Genomic DNA, 18,180 nt, shown 5'->3' with positions numbered 1-18,180 from the left:
AGGACAAGGTGGGGGTCACTGATGGATCACTAACCAACCTATACTAAGAAGTTTAGGATAAGCAGGTAAGGTACAACAGCAGGTTACAAAAGCGGGCTATGCATCAAAATAGGAGCAATCAATAACAGTAGCAAAATCTAATGCAAGCATGAGTATAGAATGGGCGATATCGGGATGATCAAAGAGGGGGGGCTTGTCTGGTTGCTCAGACAAGAAGGAGGGTCGTTGTCGACGTAGTCGATCACAGGGGCATCAGCAGCGGTCTCGAGGTCTATCGAAGAAAAGAAGGGGAAGAAACAGTAAATACACGCAAACATATGCATAACAAGACAATAACCGGTACTAGAGGTGTTCTAACGCAGTGCTAGGGATACTGGCGAAGGGGGAAAACATCCGGGAAAGTTTTCCCGGTTCCGGACGTCTATCAGACAGATGAACCGGAGGGGAAAAGTTCAACGTTTGCTACACTAGGGACGTGTGGCGGGTGAACGGACCGCGTGTTCAGATTTGTCTCAAAATTCTAAGCAACTTCCGTATATAACACTTTTTCATCAGAGCTACGGTTTAATTTTCAAAGTTTATTGTTTTTTGGAAATTCCTAGTTTTATTTTATTTAATCCAAATTGACCAAGTCAATTTGACTAGTCAAAAGGGGCAGGTATGGCCCACAAGTCATAGCCACATGTGTTAATAAAACATCTAACTAATTTAATGGGATCCTACATGTCATCTACTACTAGACTAACTTACCACTAAATTAATTCCTATCTAAACTAGTCCTTGTTAATCCTAGCCTAACTAAACCAGGGGCCGGCCAATGGCACAAACAAGCTGTGGTTGTGCACACATACGCAAAAACTCACAAGGCCAAGGCCCGGCCATGGCAAGCAGTAGCAGTACCAGGCGGCAGCGGCTGCACTAGGAGCAGCAAGCGGGCGCCCGCAGCAGCAGCACCTCGCCACGGGAGGCAGTAGCAGCTGCAAGACAAGCAGCGGCAGCAGTTTTAGCAGCAACAACAACAGCACGCAGGGAGCAGCAGCAGTGCACAACTAGCAGCGGCATGAGCAGCCGTAGGAGCAGCAGCAAGCAGTAGAGCAACGGCAATGCAGCAACAAAGCATCAGCAGAGTAGCGGCAAAGCAGCCGAGCAGCAGGGACCGCGGCCACGCGCGGCAAGCGGAGTCACGTCGCAGCCGGGGCAGCGGCGGGCGGAGCATGGCAGCGCAGCGGGATGCAGTAGCAGCATCAGCACGACGTTCGAGCGGAAGACCGAGGGCGCGGGCGAGAGCGCATGGGGCGGCCGGGAGTAGCAGGGGGTGCGGCTGGGGATGCGATAGGACGGCCAGGGTGCGGGTGAGTGCGGGTAGGGGCGGCGTAACGCGACAGTAGCCGGAGGCGGCAGCAGTGCAAAGGAACATCGGCTAGGAGCAGCGCGCGGCACACACGTACATGTACGCGTACAGGAGAGCTCGGGTGTGCTCGGGGACGGCGGCTACGGCAACATATCGAGGGGGCAAGGAGGGGGATGGACGCGGCTCACTGCGAGGGATGTCGTGAACGTGCTCGGAACCGCGGGGAGGCGCCGGTGGTGGAGATCGACGGCGATGTCGTCGTGGCCGTGGCGGGGAAGATGACCAGATGGCGAGATTGTGGAGGGCTTCAGCTAGAACTGGAGGTTGTAGGCTATGCAGACGAGGCCGACGGAGCTCCAGAGCATATCCTCGCGGGTCGGGGACGGCTCCGGCGATGAGAACGGCGGTGGCGCGGCCATGGATGCACTTGGGGCAGGGGAGATCTGTGGGGAGGGAGAGAGGGAAGGAGTGGTGGAGCCAGTGGGGTGGATGGGATCGAGGGGTCGGGGCGTGGCGCCCTTATTGTTAGGTAAACGTTTGCCACCGGCGGGCCAGCCGAAGATTCGGCCGGTCGAGCGCGCGTCGTTCGATCTATCAACGATGGAAGCGTCTCGATCAGCCACATATCGTACATACGAGATAAAAATGTGTGGTTGTTGGGGGCCTGGGCACCGCACGCGGCCCGCAGCTTCTCTTCCTTATCCCTTCGACACTCATCTCCTAGTACCTATGCAGCCGCCTCTTTCTTCCCATCCACCTGCAAGCTCGCCGCCCATGGCCCCCGCCAGGTAGATGCGCCTCGTTTGAATCGCGTGTGGATCGCCGGCCGCCCGCAACCATGGGCGCGCTCGTCTCCTTGTCCGCCGGCAGCTGGTTGCACGCCCTCTCCATGGCCACATCAGTCAAGGGCCCAAGGTCTGTTCCCCCCATGGCCAAGCTGCAATCGGCGACAGCGACGGCCTGTTTGTTCCGAAACCAAGGGGTTTGCTGGAACCAGGTTCTTATTTTGCTGGATCCACCCATCTGTTTTGCTACAACCCTCTTTCGTTTTTGCTACCATCCCCATTCGATTTTGTTGAGCATCTTCGTTTTTGCTGGAACCAGTGCCCCAAATAGCTGGAACCAGCTCCTGGATGTGCTACAAGGTCGACGGCTCGACGCATTGCCGGAGGGCTGCATCCAACATCGTTTGACACGGGGAGCTGCAACCGGCGACTGGGGGAGCTACAAGAGGGGGGTGCCTGTTTTTTCTGTTGCGTCTTCTTTTTTGCTGAATTTTTGTTCTTTGCTGGAACCGATGTATTGTTCTGCTGGAACTGAGAATTTTTTTTGCTTCACCGGCATTTGTTTTTGATGCATAGGAGTTTGATGCATACGAGAGGTTGCATCGTGCTGGAACCAAGTCACAATTTTGTTGGAACCATGTCCCAATTTTGCTGGAACCGGCATTTGTTTTTGATGCATTTGTTTTACTCGATGCAGAGTTGCATCGACTTCTTTTTTGGCGGCAAGATGCGACGGCGACGAGCTGCAATCGATGAAGACGGCGACCTACCAAGACCGAGACTCTAAGTGCGACCTGTGAAGAAGTTTTGTAACAAGACCGGGCCGGGTCAACCGCGCTGCGCATCTGGGCCTGCAACTGCCATGAGGATTTGGTGGAAGAAAATGGATCGAGGGATGGTCGCGCGGGTGGAGGAGAGATGCGATCCAACGGTGTGTGCGTATTAAATCGTATGGCTGCGCGGGGACCAGCCGAAAGTTTGGGCCGGTCGACCGGCGCCTATTACTGCCCTTATTGTTAGGTATTACTTGTGTCGTACAAGCCCAGGTTTAGACTTAGCATACTTTCTGTTTTTTTCATTGTACGTGACAGCTTTGCATAGCGTCACATTTGTTTTCTTGGCGTAGATGATAGGAGGCCGAGTCGTGCTCCGTTCACGACGGGCCGGTAGCAGCGCGCTCGTGGTCATGATCCGCTTGTCGTGGGATGGCACGGCGAGAGCGGGCGTGACGCATGGATCGGGCGGCGCTGTTGCGCAGGGAATAAGAGGAGAGAAAACAGAAAAGGCCGTAAGCCAGTTTGCGGCGAAAAACCACCTTGTGCTTCTCTGAACTCTAGCTGAACCTCGTCAGTAGATCGTGCGAGAGCGAGAGAGTTGCCCAGTGGCAACGACAAGTGGTATCAGAGCCTCGTCGGAGATCCTGTCGACATGGCCGGCGGCAAGAAGCCGGTGCAGACGGACAAGGGCGACAAGTCAGGGTCGTGGTCACCATCGAGGTCACCAGCGCGCCGCTCGCGATCACCGTCTCGCTCCCCGCGACACGGACGGAGCCGCACGATCCGTGGCCACGAACTGGCGGCGCCGGTGGTGTAGAAGGTGATCCGAGAGTCTGGATCGGCGAACTGGCCGAGGCTGACCAAGACCAACTACAACGACTGGTCACTCCTGATGAAGGTGAAGCTGGAGGCACGTGGCTATTGGGACGCCGTCAAGCACGGCGACGTCGACTTCCACAAGGACCGTATGGCGCTGGAGGCCATCTGTCGGGGATATACACCGTGGCATAAACCGGCCGGGAGTATAAACCGGCCGGACTGGATGATTCACTGGTAACCCGCCCGGAGCTTGGCGGTTCACCGGCTACCCGCCCGGTCTTGGCGGTTCATTAGTAACCCGGCGGGCGGGTCAGATGGATAACGAGGCCCATGGCCCAGAAGGCTGGTTCATACTATGGTGGGCTGGTTTAAGAGGAAAGGCATGAGGAATATTTACCTTACAAGGAGTTAAGACCAGGACTTGTATCCGGTTTGTATTAGAGATAGACTAGTCCTAATCCTAATAGGACTCCACATGTAAACCGCCCCTTCAACATATATAAGGAGGGGCAGGGCTCCCCAAAGAGGGAGGGGGCAAGAGGCAACAATCTTATGGCTAGACACAAAGAGGAGAGCCGGTTTACGGCGACTCCCTCGTGATCATAATGAGACCTAGCCTCAAACAGCATGTAGGGTTTTTACCGGATGATATTTCCCGGGGCCCGAAGCTGTCTAAATCCCTGTCTTGTGTTGCGTCTCTCGATTCCGCTCAACCCCTCTCAAGCTACCACATAGATGCGTTGGCCTCGCGACTAAGTCCTGACACTAAGGACATCTGCCGTGACAATTCCACGACAGTTGGCGCCCACCGTGGGGCTATCGCACGGTGGTGTTGAGTTCTTGGAGGGATTTTTCTTCAGGGATCGAGGAGTTCATAATTTTCCGGTGAAGAAGAGACCGGTCAGAATTTACGTCAACTCCAAGTTCATTGATCAAGATTAAACAAGTTCGAGTCGGCCCTAGCGATCAAGAAGTTCAAGATGAGTCAACCGATTGTTCGTCTAAAGCAAGCGGTTGAATCACAAGTCGCAGGTTTCGATCTGTAATTGTTTGTCAGAGTTGTCAAATTGCCAAGGTTCAAACCACGCGGATCTACTGAAGGAAAAAGAAGTGGTCGCTCCGATCTGATCAGCAGAGATTGATTAAGGAACCAAGGGACCCCGGCCTACTCGTCGTGTGCTGTTTGCAATTTGGGATCAATGGAATAAAAAAAAGAGTAGCCACGATCCCACGACCCGGAAGCAGATTCAGCTACGACCCGGAAGAGGATACAGCGGTGACCCGGTCTCTCGCGCTGCTTTCCTTCGCCGGCGACGCTTCTGGGCCGCCATCGTTGACCTCCCCACCTGCAAGTCGCCGCCTCGGACCGGCCCTATCGCCTTCGAGCGGCGTGCCCGAACCAGGTTGCCGCTCCGGCCGTCTCCGGCGCGCTCCGCCGCGGCCACATCAACCCGGCCTCGGCGTTGTTTTTTACCTCTGCCGTCAAACCGGATTCGTCTTGAGCCGGCCGGCCTCGGCGGTCGCTGTCTCGACCACACCAACCCAGCCAACCTCGGTGGTCGCTGTCTCGCCGGGAGGACCTCGATCCAAATCACCATGCCGTTCCTCCAAGTCGCCGCATGCTGCTATCAAACCGGCTGCGCCAGGCCAGCAGTGGTACGTCTGCGGCCTCGCCCTGAGCGTTCCCTGTCTTCGCCCGCTACATGTACTGCCTCCGCCGCCGGTCGCATCTTGCTTTTGGGCCGCAGAGGCCGAGTCGCCGCTTCAACTACAGCAACAGCAACGTCACTGCCACGGCCCACCACGGCGTCAAATCGCCAAACTGCCACCTTGAATACAGTGGGAGGCCCGCTCTGACTCACCACAGGGTTGCCGCATCGCTGAACCGCCGAGCTCCGACCGGGCCTTGCGCACCTCCTGTTCTAAACCGCCATCGCCTCACCAAATCACCTCGCCCACTGGGACGCTTCCGCAATCTCGGCCTCCTTGGCTGTCGACCTGCCGCTAGCTCGTTGGTCTGCTTTGTCGAAACAGTCGTAAGTCGCCGCCCTACCTGGACGCACCTGTCCGTCCGGTTCCACTTGCGCTGGCTTCCCGCAACCCGGCTGACTGGCTCCCGCGCCGGCCTCCTCGAGCCGGCCCCGAGTCACTGCTGCTGGCCTCGAACCGCCACTTCCACTGGATTTCGCCAGGCCGCTGTCTCCGCCGGGTCGCCACGATCACTTCCTCCGATTTCAAGCCGGCCGTCACGCCTCCGTGAGCCGTCCCTGCGCCGGGTCACCTCTGTCAAAACCGCCGCTATGGGCCTGCCTTGACCGGCTGTCGTCGCGCGGTCCGGTTGCCTCCATCACCGCGCGTCAAACCGCCCTCGCCCCTGTGCGAGCACGCCCATGCGACACATCGCCTCCGAGCCGACCATGCTTCCGTTGAGTCGCCATGGTCAACTTCGAGCTGCTGCGGGTTCCGCCTCTATGTGACTCCCCCCTTGCGACCTCATCTTCGCGGCCTCAAATCACCGCCTAGTTTGTTGCAGACTCGACCCGCGCCTCTGCCAAATCGCCTCCGTTGCCGGTTCACCTCCGCTCCGAGCCATTGCTGTGGCCACCGCGGCCACGACCGGCCACCTAGCTCAACTGCCGAGCCACCTACACTAAGGGCCGACCGCCCTCCTTCTAGCGCCTCCGCTGGTTCAAGCCACTTCGCCTCCGCGGCGCCGGTTCACCATTCTATCTCCGAGCACGAACTCTGCCGCCTCCAAGCTGTTGCGCCCTCTGCTGATTGAGCAGCCCCCTGAGCGGACCTGGCCTTCAGTTTGAATCGCTAAGAGGGCAAGTCAGTTTGCACTTTTTAAATAGAAGTATCTGTTTGCTACAAGGAGAGGCAAACCTGCGAAGGCACAAGTCCCCAGGCTAACTATTGCTTACAAATTCACCTCATATGAAGGGCTAGGCTGATTGACTATTCCCCAATGGTCAAAGCTATGATTTGGTCTGCTGATCAAGCACTAAAAGAAAAAGCCTATGACTCAGTGGGTTTTGTTCTGAGCTGCTGCAGCCTCTGTTTCTCACCACCAACATATATGTCTGGTTCGACGTCCCAGGGATATGCACGGCTGTCAGCTGTGAAAAAAAAATACCAGGTGCTATCTATTCCATCTATTTTATCAGTACATATTAAATTGTTTGAGAACAATTACTTGGTCTTGCAATAATTTACGCAGGATAATTACTGATGACAAAGGGGTTGTTATACCATGGAGATGGAGACGCGCCAACATCATTCGGCACCGGTGATTGTCGTTACTCAACGAATTTCCACACCGGTTTATAACGCCGTGGCCGTCTCTCGTGACCGCGCCGGTTTACAACGCTATGGCCGTCTGCCGCGGCCGACCTGCCCGTGAGCGATTTCAACTTCACCTAGTGATCATCAATTTCATGGCGGATTATTACCGTCCTGGCACATCAGGTGATATCCATCTACAATATATTTTATTGGCACATAGTATTTTTGTCAAAGAGCAGTTTATCTTTGCCTTGGTCTGCAATATTGTATGCAGGACAATTATTCACTGCAATAATAAGGATCATGGAGATATGGCTCGTACCACTATTATGATGCGCTATCATCTGGTCCAAGACCTACATATGTGCATACCGCCGCTTCTTCGACCCAATTTATATCAACACGACATGGCTGACTCGCTTGTACGGTTTACCGCGTTCGCGATTGATTTGCCCGTCCGTGCTGGCTTACAACGCCGCGACCGGGTCATCTGTTTGAGCCGCCTCTGATGATGCGGTTATTTTTCCATCTGTCTCTTGCGGTCCGGTCGACATCAACACATCGGGCCGCATCTATCTGCATGAGCTGTTTATTGAGTATGAGCAAGTCGCTGCTTGGGTAGCCCGGTTTTTCTTCCAATACATTTGGAGGCAAATTATCATTCAGCCGCCGTCTGCACTGGATGGATCAATAGACATACGCACAAATCGCTGCCACTACAGTTTGGTCAACTTCAAATAGCCAGTTGGAAGGAACCATTGGCCGAGTTGCTGACACGGCTCATACGGGATCATTTATAACCCGTCGCAGTCACCTCAGCCTTCTGTGGATTTACATCACGTTATCAACACCAATGATATATACCGTATGCTATGGTCAAAGTACGGAGAATCTCAGGACAACTCCTTGAGTTATCCTAAGACTCGGGGGCTACGATGATATGATTCACCAAGTCTTGCCAGTTTCAGCAAATTTAAGTGCCCCAGGATGTTGAAGGGAAAAGATAACCCGATCCCAAAGGATACTGTTATATTTAAAGGCCGTCAAAAATATTCCGGCTCATGATGATGCTTCCGGTTTATAGTCCGGTTTAAAGAAAATCCCGTCTCCCACACAGCGCTGAAGCCCTTAGTATCTGGTTCAAATCTGGTTTAAAAGGAAATTCTCTCTTGCAAAGTTCTGAAGCTCTCAAATCCGGTTTAAAAATATGCGGTTCACAAAGGAATTAACTTCTCGCAAGTTTGAGTTTAAAGGCCGTCAGAAAATTTCTGGCTAAAAATGAAGATTCTGGTTTAAAATCCGGTTCAAGGGAAAGATGTCTCCCATAAAGCTTTGAAGCTCTCAATATCCGGTTTAACGTCCGGTTCAAGAAGGATTTATCTCTTGCAAAAAGTTAAAGGGTGCCAAAGAGGACCCGCTGCCATGATGCGCGGTTCAAACATGGGTATCATGCCTTATTGGCTTATCATATTATTGATCACTTGGGGGCTTGGTCGTATCCGAACCGTAACTACACCTCTTGGTCGGCGCAATGCCACCACATCACTTGGGGGCTTTTGGTCGTGTCCGAACCAATGCAACACCTTTTGATAGGCGAAAGCCACCAGATCACTTGGGGACATGGTCAAGTCTGAACCAGTCACGCCTCTTGATCGGCCTAAGGCCACAGAATCACTTGGGGGCTTGGTCGAACCCGAACCATTGCCATGCCTTTTGATCGGCACAAATGCCACGGTTTCATTTGGGGACCTGGCTGACTTGAACCATCGCCACACCTATTGGGGGCTTGGTCCTGTCCGACCATGGTAACACCATCTGATCAGCTCAATAAAGCATCTTTCTTGCAAACGGTTTTATCATTGCCTTTTGCTTCAGTCTTTTTCTTAAATGACTATTATTTTTGTTGCGTTTTTTAAAACCGACAAGCGTTTTAAACCGGTTCAAAACTGTCAATTAACGGAACACGGTCAATTCTTAATCCGGAGACTATTTGCCCGGTTTGATTTTTTTTGATTTTATGTTACCATCTTATTATGGAGTAAAGCGGTGTTCATTAACCCGGCTTGACTTTCAATTACAAGTTCAGTACATGATCAAATCATAATCCGGAGACTATCAGCCCGGTCTGGTTTGACTACGAGTCGCCAGTATTATATATGGTTAAATTGGTGTTTATCACAACCCGGTACAGTTTTATCATAAACTGGCACAGTATGAAAGGAGTTATCATTGCTCAAGATTGGGGTTATCACCCTTACTACAAAAAAGTTGGTAAACCAATGATGTGATTCAATGTCACAGGTATGATACGTTTCATATTCAATTATTCTAAATGCAGCCTTGGTTATAAACCCAGGTTATATGTTGGGCATTATGACCCGTCCGGCGGTAAACCGCCAGGACACTTTAAACTTGTTGTATGCAGAAACAGGTTTGTTAACCCGGCCTGGTTTTTGGACTATAAGTCGCCAGCATATATATAGTTGGATTGCGCCATCGGAATTATGCACTTATAAATCGTTGGGTTATATTATTCAAATAGCCAAACTTGCTGGCTTTTCATTATGATATTGAATGAATAAGGTTTTCATACCGGATTATATTTTCTTGAATAGCCAACATGGCTGGATCTTTATGGTTATTAATAACCGGTATTACTGAGTTTTCAAAGTCGCTTTAGCGCAACAGTTATTATTTTCTCAAAAGATATGATTTATTCTACAATGGAAGGAATAGTCCCGAGTCGCTGCAGGCTCACGACCCGGCACTTGGGGGCTATATTATTCAAATTGAGATTACATGCAAGTCTCATGTCGCTGCAAGCATGCACCATGACACTTGGGGGCTAATGCAAAGTCATTTTTTTATCATCTTATTGAAGACCCGACTCATCACATTATAATGAGCCGGCCCTTGGGGGCTACCAATTGCTCCTACAAACAATTCAAGGTACAAAGCTTTTTATCCATTATATTGAAGGGTACATTGCTCAGTTGGTAAAGCACAAGGCTCTTAACCTTGTGGACGTGGATTCAAGCCCCATGATGGGGGTTATATCATATGATGTTATTTTCATTGAAGTATATATCAAAGTCCCAGCTCAATATTATCTTACTGAGCCGGCCCTTGGGGGCTACACCATTGCTGTTCAAAGTTTACATGATTATATATATATTTACAAAGTCCCTGCTCATTATTGCATAATGACCCGGCCCTTGGGGGCTATGCTGGTTGAAGTTTTTATGAGCATCAGGAAATTACAAGTCCCAGGTTGCTGCAAGCATGACAACCCGGCACTTGGGGGCTACATATATGGAATATTCAGTTTATATGATTGAGATGAACAAACCGGATTTCTTCAAGGTTGAAACACTTATTGGAGCAAGTCTTAAGTTATCACTATGTTCTCCTCTTAAGACTTGGGGGCTACAGGTATTATGCATATAAAGGAGGAACATCTTCTTTTTATCAGTTTTGAGAAAATCAGGAAGATCAATTACATGACCCGGTGTTGATAACAATTATGACCTGGTGCCATCAATATTTATAAACCAGCCATTTTTGGTAATATTAAGCCGACAAGTTTTGCATCTTCAAACCGGCTGAATATCAGATAAGTATTTTCGAACCCATATTTCTTAAATCGGCGCTTTGGGAGCTGAGTCAAAGGAGTTATTCTTCACAATATTTCTTGGTGACAAACCAATGTCGGCAAATTGATTATGAAGTTGGCTTATTGACCTAGATTTTCTAGAAGAAGGAAATGGCAAGGAATTAAGGATGCTCAGATGCCGGTTTACAAGAATTCTTAACCCGGAGCATAATCTATCAAATTTGTTCTTGTACTTGTTTTACAGGATCAGTTTAACATGGATAAATCCAAATTAAACTGGGGGCTAATGTCGGGGATATACCCCGTGGCGTAAACCGGCCGGGAGTATAAACCGGCCAGACTGGATGATTCACTGGTAACCCGCCCGGAGCTTGGCGGTTCACCGGCTACCCGCTCGATCTTGGTGGTTCATTAGTAACCCGACGGGCGGGTTAGATGGATAACGAGGCCCATGGCCTAGAAGGCTGGTTCATACTATGGTGGGCCGGTTTAAGAGGAAAGGCATGAGGAATATTTACCTTACAAGAAGTTAAGACCAGGACTTGTATCTGGTTTGTATTAGAGATAGACTAGTCCTAATCCTAATAGAACTCCACATGTAAACCACCCGTTCAACATATATAAGGAGGGGCAGGGCTCCCCAAAGAGGGAGGGGGCAATAAGCAACAATCTTAGGGCTAGACACAAAGAGCAGAGCCGGTTTACGGCGACTCCCTTGTGATCATAATGAGACCTAGCCTCAAACAGCATGTAGGGTTTTTACCGGATGATGTTTCCCGGGGCCCGAAGCTGTCTAAATCCCTGTCTTGTGTTGCGTCTCTCGATTCCGCTCAACCCCTCTCAAGCTACCACATAGATGCATTGGCCTCGCGACTAAGTCCTGACACTAAGGACATCTGCCGTGACAATTCCACGACACCATCCTTGGAGCAGTGCCACCTGAGATGGTGGGCACGCTGGCCGTCAAACCGTTGGCGAAGGCGGCGTGGGACGCGATCGCCACCATGCGCATCAGCGGCGACCGCGTGCGTGCAGCCAAGGCCCAATCGCTGGCGCGGGACTTCGAGACCATCGAGTTCCGTGACGGGGAGACCATGGATGATTTCGCGATGCGGCTCGGCTCCATGGTCACCAACCTAGACATCCTTGGCGACAAAGTCATCGAGGATAAGGCGGTAAGAAAGTTCTTCCGTGTGGTGCCTCCACGGTACTCGCAGATCGCCCTGTCCATTGAAACACTTGTTGACCTCGATACGTTGAGCATTGAGGATCTAACAGGCCGCCTCAAAGCGGTCGAGGAGAGGTTTGATCACGGCGGCTCAGGGCAGGCCGCTGGAAACCTACTGTTCACTGAGGAGCAGTGGCTGGCGCGCTACAAGCAGCGCGAGCAGGGCGAGGGGTCATCGCGTGGCGATGGCCGTGGCGGCAGCCGCGGTGGCGGTCGCGGCCGCGGCAGAGGACGTGGTGGAAAGGGCAAGGACAGCGCGCCCGGAGACGGCACGCCTGGCGGTGGCCGTGGGTCATCGGGCAGCGGCTGTCGCTTCAAGGGAAACTGCCACAACTGCGGGATCCAGGGCCACATGGCTCAGGACTGCACCAAGCCCAAGCAGCAGCGCAAGGAAGAGGCCAACCTCAACCAGGCCCAGGAGGATCAACCTGCGCTGCTCATGGCGGTGAGCTGCGGACTCGCCCAGATCCACGTCGAGCCGGCGCGTGAGCGTGTCTTCCTCAACGAGAAGGCCGTGGTCCCGGCGCAGACGGCGAGCAATGTCTGGTACTTGGAAACGGGCGCGAGCAACCACATGACAGGCGAACGGGCTGTGTTCTCCGCGCTTGATGAGACGGTGACTGGCACGGTCAGGTTCGGTGACGGCTCATCTGTTGATATCAGTGGACGTGGTACAGTGGTGTTTAATTGCAGGAACAAGTCGCACCGCGTACTGGCGGGGGTGTACTTCATACCCCAGCTGAGAAGCAACATTGTGAGCATCGGGCAGCTTGACGAGGTGGGCTGCCAGACGGTGATCGAGGACGGTGTGATGAGCATCTTCGACCAGGAGAAGCTGCTACTCGCGCACGTGAGGCGCACCAGGAGCCGCCTATACACGCTGCAGCTCGACGTCACAGGGCCAGTGTGCCTCCTCGCCAAGGCCGATAACACAGTGTGGCGCTGGCACGCACGCTATGGGCATCTTCACTTCAGGGCGCTGCATGACCTCTCCAGCAAGGGCATGGCCGGCGGTGTTCCGTCGATTGCGCGGGTGGACCAACTCTGCGACGGGTGCGCTCTTGCCAAGATGCACCGGACGCCGTTCCCACGCGCGTCTTCATATCGCGCAGAGCGCGGCCTGGAGCTGGTACACGGCGACTTGTGCGGGCCGGTGACACCGTCGACATTGAGCGGCAACCGATACTTCCTCATCATCGATGACTACAGCCGCTATATGTGGGTGGAGATGCTGCGGACAAAGGACGAGGCCTTCAAGTTCTTCCGCAAGGTCAAGGCGCTCGCCGAGAGCGAGCGCGGCGTGAAGCTACTGGCGTTCAGGACGGACCGGGGCGGCGAGTTCAACTCCATCGCGTTCAAAACATACTACAACGAGAATGGTGTCAAGAGGTACACGACGGCGCCGTACTCCCCGCAGTAGAACGGGGTCGTGGAGCGCCGAAACCAGACGGTGGTCGAGACCGCCCGGAGCATGCTCAAGGCCATGAAAGTACCAGGTGAGTTCTGGGGTGAAGCTGTGAAAACAGTGGTGCACATCCTGAACAGGGCGCCCACGCGTGCTCTGGATGGTGTCACCCCTTACCAGGCGTGGCACGGTCGACGCCCGAACGTCTCCTACCTGCGCACCTTTGGGTGCACCGCATACGTGAAGAAAGTTGGACCAGGGGTCACCAAGTTGTTAGACCGCGCGACACCCATGGTATTCATAGGGTACGAGGACGGCAGCAAGGCCTACCGCGTCTACGACCCGGCGACCCGCAAGCTGCACGTCACCCGCAACGTGGTCTTTGATGAAGACCATCCGTGGAACTGGGAGGCAGCGCCCGACGCGGCTGTGCCTGTGGGCGCACCTGCTATCTTCACTTTCGAGTACACCGTCGACAGCATCGAGCCCAGCAGCGACAGCGACCACGCTCCGGACGCGCCCCCGGCGACACCGTGTGCTCCGTCGGCGTCCAGTGAGCCACGCACGCCAGAGCCATCTCCTGTGCCGTTCGTGACGCCTCCTACAGGAGAGACTCATGACACGTAGGGGGTGGCGCGCCGGTTTCGCATGGTGGAGGAAGTGATCGACCACGCCGAGCCAGTCGATATCGAGTACAGTGGGTTGTGCCTGCTCGCTGCTGAGGAACCCGGCAACGTCGACGACGCACTCGCCGAAGGGTGCTGGAGAAAAGCCATGGAGGAGGTAATGCGCGCCATCCGCGACAACGAGACATGGGAGCTGTCGGAGCTCCCCGCTGGACACCGTGCCATTGGGCTGAAATGGGTGTTCAAGATAAAGAAGGATCCTCAAGGATATGTGATCAAGCATAAAGCTCATCTGGTTGCTAAGGGATATGCACAGAGAGAGGGCATTGATTTTGAGGAGGTGTTCGCACCGGTGGTGCGGATGGAGACGGTGCGTGTGCTGGTCGCGCTCGCCGTGCACCACGGCTGGCACGTTCACCATATGGACGTGAAGTCGGCCTTCCTCAATGGAGAACTGGCCGAGGAAGTATACGTGCGGCAGCCGGAGGGCTTCATCGACACCAACAATGCACAAGCTGTTCTGAAGCTGCGCAAGGCGCTGTACGGGCTGCGGCAGGCGCCGCGGGCCTGGAACATCAAGCTGGACAGTGCGCTCGCGGCTCTCGGCTTCGAGCGGAGCCCGCTTGAGCATGCTGTGTACAAATGCGGGAGTGGCGATACCCTCCTGCTTGTGGGGGTGTACATAGATGATCTTATCATCACGGGCGCCAACGCCGGCGAGATAGTAGAGTTCAAGGCGGAGATGCAGCGCACTTTCAGCATGAGTGATCTCGGCCCCCTGAGTTATTATCTCGGGATCGAGGTCGAGCAGAAGGGCGACGCCATCACACTTTGCTAGAGCAACTATGCCCGCAAGATCCTTGAGCAGACGGGAATGACAGGCTGCAAGCCGTGCTCAAAGCCGATGGAAAACCGCCTGCGGCTGTCGAAGAGCGATGGGAGTCCAGCTGTGGACGCGACCTACTATAGGAGCGTGGTAGGCAGCCTGTGCTATCTAGCAAACACTCGAGCAGACATTGCTTACGCGGTTGGGATTGTCAGCCGCTACATGGAGGCGCCGACGGCGCAGCATATGGCTGCGGTGAGGCATCTTCTGCGCTACATCAGCAGTACAATTCACCATGGATGCAAGTACCAGCGAGGGGGAGGAGATGAACCAGACCTTGTGGGGTACAGTGACAGCAATCATGGCGGTGACCTTGACGACCGCAAGAGCACAAGCGGGTCAGTGTTCTACCTTGGACGAAACCTGATTACCTGGGCATCACAGAAACAGAAGATCAACGCCATGTCCTCCTGTGAGGCGGAGTACGTGGCGGCGGCTGCAGCAGCCATGCAAGCAGTGTGGTTGAGCAGGCTGATCGCAGATCTTCAAGGCACTGAAGCGAAGAGTGTCAAGCTGCTGGTGGACAACAAGTCGGCAATCGCTTTGAGCAAGAATCCGGTGCATCACGATCGCAACAAGCATATTGACTTGACGTATCATTTCATCCGTGACTGTGTTGAGACTAGCAAGATTGACATCGAGTATGTGGGTACTGAAGATCAGCTTGCAGACGTGCTCACCAAGTCCCTGGGCAGAGTTCAGTTCACGGAGCTGAAGAAGAGGATCGGCATCGAGGAGGTGCAAACTGGACGACGCAAGTAAGGGGGTGATTTGTTAGGTATTACTTGTGTCGTACAAGCCCAGGTTTAGACTTAGCGTAGTTTCTGTTTTTTTCATTGTACGTGACAGCTTTGCACAGCGTCACATTTGTTTCCTTGGCGTAGAAGATAGGAGGTCGAGTCGTGCTCCGTTCACGACGGGCCGGTAGCAGCGCGCTCGTGGTCATGATCCGCTTGTCGTGGGATGGCACGGCGAGAGCGGGCGTGGCGCATGGATCGGGCGGCGCTGTTGTGCAGGGAATAAGAGGAGAGAAAACAGAAAAGGCCATAAGCCAGTTTGCGGCGAACAACCACCTTGTGCTTCTCTGAACTCTAGCTGAACCTCGTCAGTAGATCGTGCGAGAGCGAGAGAGTTGCCCAGTGGCAATGACACTTATCCCCTCGCGGCGTCAGCGTCGGTGAGGTGGTTCGGGGTGACCTGCCCCTGTAGCGACTCGGCCGCACGAACATGAGAGAGGGGAGGAACCGAGGATGGTGGACTGGCCTTGCGGTCAAGCTGGGCCGAGGCCCAGTTGGGAAGGGGGGGGGGGGGCGGGGGGTTCCTTTTCTCTATTTTTATTTCTTTTATTTTATATTAAAAGGATAGCTTACTGTTATGGATGGAATCACGGCATCAAATGATTTTTGTGAAATGTGGAACTTAGCAATAATTCAGGCACAACATTGTGGTGTTGCCTAAAAAGTTTCAGGGTCCATGGAATTGTTTAAGCATTTTTAGAAACTGACAAGGCCAAATCTAAACGCTCCTGGATCACTAAATAAATTCCCAGGGGCACTTTGGGAATCCAAAAGAGTTTGGTTTCAACATGACAAATATCCAGGGATTATTTGCCACACTTTGAATTTTTTATTTGCATGTTTGAGAATTTTGAATTTGGAGCTTTAATTTGAATTGGAGTTTGAACTAAGATTTGGATCAAGCGAGAGTTAGCAACAGTAATATGTTGACATGGCATCATTAGCAGGGGATTACTGTAGCTTAAGTATCCGGGCGTCACATCTACCAATTTGCAGAAAAACCCATAATTAGTATCTTAAAACCAACCACATCCCTCCCTGACCTCACCAAAACAGCTCAAGGAATATATTCTAATTGAAACATAATATATCTCTAGTGACATATGTATATCAAAATTAGAGTGTTTTGTACCAAGTTTGTAAATAAGTATTATTCTAATTATGATTCGTTGCAACGGACATGAACATTGCTAGTATTTCCAACCATGCATTTTTTCCTAGTATTCCATAGTTTCGAGTTTTCCATCAAGATATTAGTCACTCATGGTTGATATTTACTTTCAATCATCTACACATATGCACTATGTAACTAGCCTTGCTTATTGGCTTCCAAAGCTTAACTTTCACTCCTACTTACAATATGTAGAGTATTTAACAAAAAACTACCACTTTCAACCAGCCCTAGGAAGAATCTATTGTACAAAAAATAGCAAAAACATACCCAAAATTTCTTAATCCACGCCAAAAACTACTACCTAGTACTCCTACCGATTGGGTTCGTTTAAACCCATTTATGACATGGTTGGCCCACACGTCCGTGTTGATGAGGCAACTTAAACCAACACATTTTGTTTGACCGTTGACACGAGGGACCCACATCTGACCTTCTATCATGTTATTCCCCCTCAAATCATTATTATTCCTGAACATTACTTCAAACAATACTGATGCGTGTTCGTCGGTGGCGCCGGTGATGAGCGAGTTGGCCGCCGCTCCGCCAGACGGGCCGGACGCCGCGCTGGCCTCCGCACGAGTTGGCAGGCTGGCCCAAGCGTGACTCACGAGCGAGCAAGCCCCCATGTTGGCCTTCGCTCGAGCCAGATGGCTGGCCTGGGTGCGGCGCGCGCGAGCAAGCCGCACTGCCGGGCCAATCTAGCTAGCAAACCTTGCAGACAAGCAGCTGGACGGAGCTATCTTGGCTAGCTAGCGACCGCGAGCGCCGGACGGAGCTGGCATCCAGGCTGCCGCAACATGGGATCCGCACCGCCGGCGGTTTTGACCTCGCCTTCTGCCGGCGGCGGTAGCTGCGTCCCATGGCCGAGGATGACTAGGTGGACGGGCGGAGGTAGGAGGTCACTCGAGGATTTTTGTTGGTAAGAGCATGTACAATGGTTGATAAGGTAGTCTTATCTTAAGTCCGCCACGTATGCAAGTGGTAGTAGTTTCTTGGCATTTTCATGGTTTCTTGCATTATTAGGGGTTTCTTGTAAGGAACAATGTACGTACTACTAACGACAAAAGGCGATTCTAGGTTGCGTTCTACTCCAACGAGTACTACTAGTGGTCGCGGGAGTGTATACCTCGTTTTGTGGGTTCGACCCTGGCCGAACGCACGGCGGCCTTTTTTAAAAAATAGTACTACTACACTTCGTTGCGAGCCAATATTTTACACGGGTAGTTTGAGTTTTGAAGTCGAATGGACGTGCGGCCCCACAATCTTGGGTGCACTGGATAGCCTAGCCACGTGAACGGGTTTTCCTTCCCAGCTTCACGTGGCTCGCGTGCTCGCCCTAGCCGCACCTCGCTTGCAGCTTCCTCATCAGCTAGTAGCATATTTAAACTAGCGCCTCCCAATTAAGCCCGAGGAGCAGGAAAAGCCTGGCGGGGCA

The sequence above is a fragment of the Triticum aestivum genome, chromosome 5B (genome assembly GCF_018294505.1).
Source record: "Triticum aestivum cultivar Chinese Spring chromosome 5B, IWGSC CS RefSeq v2.1, whole genome shotgun sequence".
Classification (NCBI taxonomy): domain Eukaryota; kingdom Viridiplantae; phylum Streptophyta; class Magnoliopsida; order Poales; family Poaceae; genus Triticum; species Triticum aestivum.
Note: the sequence above shows the minus strand (reverse complement) of the source record.